Raw genomic sequence first — 6,256 nt, forward strand, 5'->3', positions numbered from 1 at the left:
CCCAAAGATCTGGCCGCCTACTTCAACAGGAAAACGAACACCATCAGGTCTGAGCTCCCCAAAGCCACCCCTCCACTTTCTCCATCCCCCCTGCTCTCCACCCCCTCCTCTACTTTCCCATCCTTCCCAGCTCTATCTTCGGAGGAGATCTCCTCCCTCCTCTCAAGTGCCACCCCCACCACCTGTGCCTCCCACCCCATTCCCGCTCACCTTCTAAAAACCATCACCCCTGCCCTCCTCCCCTCCTTAACTGCTACCTTTGACCACTCACTCTCCGGTGGCTTCCTCCCCTCCGCCTTCAAACATGCCCAAGTCTCCCCCATCCTAAAAAAACCCTCTCTTGGCCCCACTGCCCCCTCCAGTTATCACCCCATCTCCCTCCTACCCTTCCTTTCCAAACTCCTGGAGCGAGTCATCTACACTCCCTGCCTCGAATTCCTCACCTCCAGCTCTCTCCTGGACCCCCTCCGATCTCCCATCCCTCCACTCCACCCAAATCACCCATCTCCAAGGTCACGAGTCACCTACCTCTTGCCAAATCCAATGGCTCCTCCTCTAGCCCAATCCTCCTCGACCTCTCAGCTGCCTTTGATATTGTCGACCATCTCCTTCTCCTCAACACGTTATCCAACCTTGGCTTCAAGGACTCTGTCCTCTCGTGGTTCTCCTCCTATCTCTCTGGCAGTTCATTCTCTGTCTCCTTCGTGGGCTTCTCCTCCCCATCCCATCCCCTAACTGTAGGGGTTCCTCAAGGGTCAGTTCTTGGTCCCCTTCTGTTCTCCATCTATACTCACTCCCTCGGTGAACTCATTCGCTCCCACGGCTTCAACTCTCATTTCTACGCAGATGACGCCCAAATCTACGTCTCCTCCCCTATGCTCTCTCTCTCCCTCCAGGCTCGCATCTCCTCCTGCCTTCAGGACATCTCCACCTGGATGTCCTCCTGCCACCTAAAACTCAACATGTACAAGACTGAGCTCCTTATCTTCCCTTCCAAACTCTGTCCTCTCCCTGACTCTCCCATCACTGTGGACGGCACTGCCACCCTTCCCGTCTCACGGGCCCACGACCTTGGTGTCATCCTTGACTCTGCTCTCTCATTCACCCCACATATCCAATCCGTCACCAAAGCCTGCCAGGCTCACCTTCACAACATCGCCAAGATCTGCCCTTTCCTCCCCATCCGAACCGCTACTTTGTTAGTACGGTCACTTGTCCTATCTCGACGGGATTACCGCATCAACCTCCTTTCTGATCTCCCAACCTCCTGTCTCTCCCCACTTCACTCCCGATGTGTCTATCTCCAGTCCCCTCTCCGCGACTTCACTCCTTAGGTTGTCAGCCCCTCGAAGGCCAAGGGCCGTGGTTAATTACCAAACAGTATTCTTTCCTAGTGCTTAGTACAGAGCTGTGCTCCTAGTAAGCGCTCACTGATTACCGCTCTGATGATAACTCTTACTTCTTAGGGCCCGGTGGGCACTGCCTGGTCGGCCCTGCTGGGCTGGGGGATGCCCAACCCGCCGTCGACCCCCGGCCCACATCCTCCCGCTGTCCCGGAACGCCCTCCCTCCTCACCTCCCCCAAACTATCTCTCTTCCCCTCTTCAAAGCTTTACTGAGAGCTCACCTCCTCCAAGAGGCCTTCCCAGACTGAGCTTCCCCATTTCCCTCTGCTCCCTCTCTGCCCCCCCCTTCACCGCCCCTCAGCTAAGCCCCCCTTCCCCCCCTTTCCCTCTGCTCCTCCCCCTCTCCCTTCCCCTCCCCTCAGCACCGTACTCATCTGTGTATATTTTTATTACCTATTCATTTTATCAGTGAGGTGTACATCCCCTTGATTCTACTTATCGTGATTACGTTGTCTTGTTTTTGTCCACCTGTCTTCCCCAGTTAGACTGCAAGCCTGTCAGTGGGCAGGGATTGTCTCTATCTGTTGCTGAATTGTCCATTCCAAGCGCTCAGTACAGTGCTCTGCACATAGTAAGCGCTCGATACTATTGAATGAATGACCGAATAATAATAATGATGATGATCGATATATTTGTTAGGCACTTATTACGTGTCAGACGCTGGGGAAGGTATAAGAAAATCGGGTCCCACATGCGACTCACAGTCTAAGTAGGAGGGAGTGGAGGTACTGAATCCCCATTTTGCAGATGAGGGAACTGAGGCATGGAGAAGTGAAGAGACTTGCCCAAAGCCACGCAGCAGGCATGGGCTAGCTGGAATTAGAACCCAAGTAATAATAATAATAATGCTGGTATTTGTTAAGCGCTTACTATATGCAGAGCACTGTTCTAAGCGCTGGGGTAGGCACAGGGGAATCAGGCGGTCCCACGTGGGGCTCACAGTCTTAATCCCCATTTTCCAGATGAGGTAACCGAGGCACAGAGAAGTTAAGTGACTCGCCCACAGTCACCCAGCTTACAAGTGGCCGAGCTGGGATTCGAACTCATGACCTCTGACTCCAAAGCCCGTGTTCTTTCCACTGAGCCATGCTGCTCTTCACTGTGACCTTCTGCTTTGACTCATTCAGGCATAGCTCTCTTCCTCAGACTTCCTAGCCAAGTCGCGTGCAAGCCCCAGTGGATTGCAGAATAGCCTCTGGGAGGAGATGGCTAGGAAACCATATGTCCAGCTGTCCTTCCTCCTCGAAGATGATGCTACTGATGGGGAGAGTCTAGCCAAGCTAGTGCGTCAAGCTGACGAGCCCTCTGTGGGAGCCACAAGCCCTTCTGCGTTGTTTACGTGGAAGGATGAAAGGATCGGCGCTTGCTGGGCTCTTGACTTTGCCCCTGTATTTCTTGGCGTAATTCTTGGAGAAGCAGCGTGGCTTAGTAGATAGACTAGGGACCTGGGAGTCAGAAGTCTTAACTCCCGAGCTCCTCCACAAGTCTGTTGTGTGACCTTGTGGGCGAGTCGATTCACTTCTCGGTGTCCCCGTTACCTCGTCTGTAAAAAATGGGGATTAAGAGCGTGAGCCCAATGTAGGACAGGGACTGTGTCCAACCTGATTAACTGGTATCTACCCCGGCATTTAGAACGGTGCTTGGCACACAATAAGTGCTTAACAAGTACTACCATTATCATTATCATCTTGCCCTGTGCAAAGATTCTGTTTGAAGGGCGACCTATCACCCCAACTCCTGCCAGTTAGACTGGTCCATCAGCTGTTAAGGGGTGCACTGGCTACAGATATGGAAGGTAGGGAGGCTAAAGGTGGCTTTTCGCCTTGAGGGACAAAGCAAGATAATAATAATAATAATGAAAAATACTAATGATCCTATTTGTTAAGTGTTTACTAAGGGCCTAGCACTGTACTAAGTGCAAGGTAAGATCCAGGATAAAAAGACAGACACACTCTCTGCCCCTCAAGGGGCTCTCAGTGTAAGGAGGAGGGAGACCAAGGATCTGATCCCTATCCTACAGATGAGGAAACCGAGGCACAGGAAAATCAAGTGCCTTGCCCAAGATCGGGCAAGCGGCAGAGCGGGAATCAGAACTCAGGTCTCCATCCTGTACTCTGTACTAGACTGGGCTGCTTTTCTGGGTCATGGTTCATAGTTCAGCCCTCTGCCTCCTTTTGAAATGATCCACTTTGGCAGCTAGTTAAGAGTTCTTACACAACGAACCATCTCCTCCTCCTCCTCCTCCTCCTCAGATTCCAGGCAGTCAGTCAACCAGGGTGGGCAGAGAGTCCTGTACTGAGGACTCTCCCGGGGGGTTTGCAGCCGCCGGGCCGTGGTCTCGCCTCCGGGGTGCCGAGCCCCTTGCATCCATCATTATTACGCTGGCAGCCGGGGGAGGGGGATAGTTAGGAAAGATAATAATAAAAAGTGTTGACGTTAGTAGTCCCGTAGTCCTGGCTCCGCTACCTGTCAGCTGTGTGATTCTGGGCAAATCACTTAGGTTCCCTGTGCCTCAGTTACCTCATCTGGAAAATGGAGATTAAGACCGTGAGCCCCACGTGGGACAACCTGCTTACCTTGTATCTACCCCAGAGCTTAGAACAGCGCTTGTCACATAGTAAGCGCTTAACAATCACTATTATTACATTTTTTTGCAAGCACCGCCCACTCCCGGGGAGGTGATGTAAGCCACTTTTTCACACAGGAATGGCGTATTTCTAATGGTCCGTTTGTGGTGACTCTGATTCTCCTGGGTTATTTCTGATGCATTGAGTCTTCCTCTCTTTGTGGTGGTGTTACATACCAGTAGAGTAAATTAGGAACAAGGAGGTTCGTGACTCAGTTTTACCGATGGAATAAACCACGAGATTCAGTATCGAGGTAAGAAAACATTAGCCTGCAGAAAAACATGAATATTAAAAGATCCAGCTTCTGTTAGGCCCTTAACCCGGGGACGATGAGATTTCTGATACTATTTGAGCCCTTAACCCAGGGGCGATGAGATTTCTGACACTATTCAAGCCCTCAACCCAGGGGCGGGGCATCGAGAATTTCCTACCTTGGGAAGATGAGGCCCATTTGGTGTTCGGGTCCTTAATGTGTCCCCCGGTCAAGACGCTTTCTGCCCAGGCTGTCTCAGTTGTCCTTTCCCATAACAGCGAGCGGCCGAGATCTCTTCCCTTGACCCGACTTCTAAGCTTGTTGACCGTTCCATCTAGCTTCTTCCCTGTATGGCCCTAATCTACCAATTACAGTCCCACTGACTTCTGCTCTTCAAAGACATCCCACCTGGCCCCCTTTGGGTGTGTCATTATTCAGGTTTTCGCTGGGAGCCAATCAGTCTGGCTCACTTGCCATCGCAGGAAGTGATATGCTAAAGGGCATTAAATTTAACCCGGTGTTTAGAGAAGTGCAAACTTCATGCTGCGGGTGTCTTGATGAGAATTCTTTTTAATCGGGATGGGTAACAGTGTTTGAAGTCTGAAGTGTCTGAAGTGTTTCTTTCGGTGCGAATCAAATCTGTATGTTGACCGACTTAGATTTGGCGGATTGATCGGGGTAGAGAGGGGCGTCCTGAAGATTGGACTTGGAGGAAAAGACCAAAAGAGATTAAACAGAGGTAAGAAGAGATGAAAGGAGACAAAGAGTGAGTAGAGTGTAATCAATCGATGAATCAATCATATTTACTGAACGCTTACTGTGGGCAGAACGCTGTGCTAAGTGCTGGGAAGAGTAGGATATAACCGAGTTGGTAGGTACATCCCCTGCCTACAGTGAGCTTACAGTCTAGAAGGGGAGACATTAGAGGAGCAAAGTATGGGGGCTTCAGACACAACTCACTAACAATAATGATAATAATCATGTGGGTATTCGTTAAGCACTTACTATGTGCCGAGCATAATAATGTTAATAATAATGTTGGTATTTGTTAAGCGCTTACTATGTGCCGAGCACCGTTGTAAGCGCTGGGGTAGACATAGGGGAATCAGGTTGTCCCACATGGGGCTCACAGTCTTAATCCCCATTTTACAGATGAGGGAACGGAGGCACAGAGAAGTGAAGTGACTCGCCCACAGTCACACAGCCGACAAGTGGCAGAGCTGGGATTCGAACTCATGAGCCCTGACTCCAAAGCCCGTGCTCTTTCCACTGAGCCACGCTGCTTCTCCACCGTTCTAAGCGCTGGGGTAGACGCAAGGGAATCAGGTAGTCCCACGTGGGTCTCACAGTTTTAATCCCCATTTTACAGACGAGGTAACCGAGGCACCGAGAAGTTAAGTGACTTGCCCAAAGTCACACAGCTGACGGTTGGCAGAGCCGGGATTAGAACCCATGACCTCTGACTCCTAAGTCCGTGCCCTCTCCACTGAGCCGTGCTAACAGCCCCTGAACCTCCTCGTCATGATGATGATGTTGGAGACTAAAAATAATGGTATTTATTCATGCAGACCTTCAGCCATGGCCCAAGGTCACCAAGATCTCTCCACCAAGGGGCCACAAACCGGCGTAGACCATCACCCCGGATGAAGACCTGTCCGAGGACACTGAGATCTCTCCGCCGAGGGGCCCCAAACCAGCACGGGCCATCAGTCGGTCAGTTTGTCCTCTCTGCTGAGCGCTTACTGTGTGCAGAGCACTGTACTAAGTGCTTGGGAAAGTTCAATACAACAATAAACGGGTATATTCCCTTAATGGTATCTGTTATGTGCTTACTACGTCCGTCCCATAACTTTCCCGTCACTGTAAATGGCACCCCCCTCCCTTTCGGTCGCACAAGCCCGTAACCTGGGCATTACCCTTGAATCCTCTCTCTCATTCAACCCACGTAGTCATTCCGTCTCTAAATCCTGT

At 51.1% G+C, this 6,256-nt stretch overlaps 1 protein-coding gene across 1 annotated transcript in view; it reads right to left on the bottom strand.

Moving 5' to 3' along the window:
- Positions 1-4,709, bottom strand: part of DTX4 (deltex E3 ubiquitin ligase 4) — a 60,843-nt gene extending 56,134 nt beyond the window's left edge. The window contains exon 1 of the mRNA XM_029061613.2: positions 4,464-4,709. The gene's annotated coding sequence lies outside the window, so the exon portion shown is untranslated. The remainder of the gene's footprint in view (positions 1-4,463) is intronic.
- Between the last annotated feature and the right edge of the window lie 1,547 nt (positions 4,710-6,256).

The sequence above is a fragment of the Ornithorhynchus anatinus genome, chromosome 3, assembly GCF_004115215.2.
Source record: "Ornithorhynchus anatinus isolate Pmale09 chromosome 3, mOrnAna1.pri.v4, whole genome shotgun sequence".
NCBI classification, from domain to species: domain Eukaryota; kingdom Metazoa; phylum Chordata; class Mammalia; order Monotremata; family Ornithorhynchidae; genus Ornithorhynchus; species Ornithorhynchus anatinus.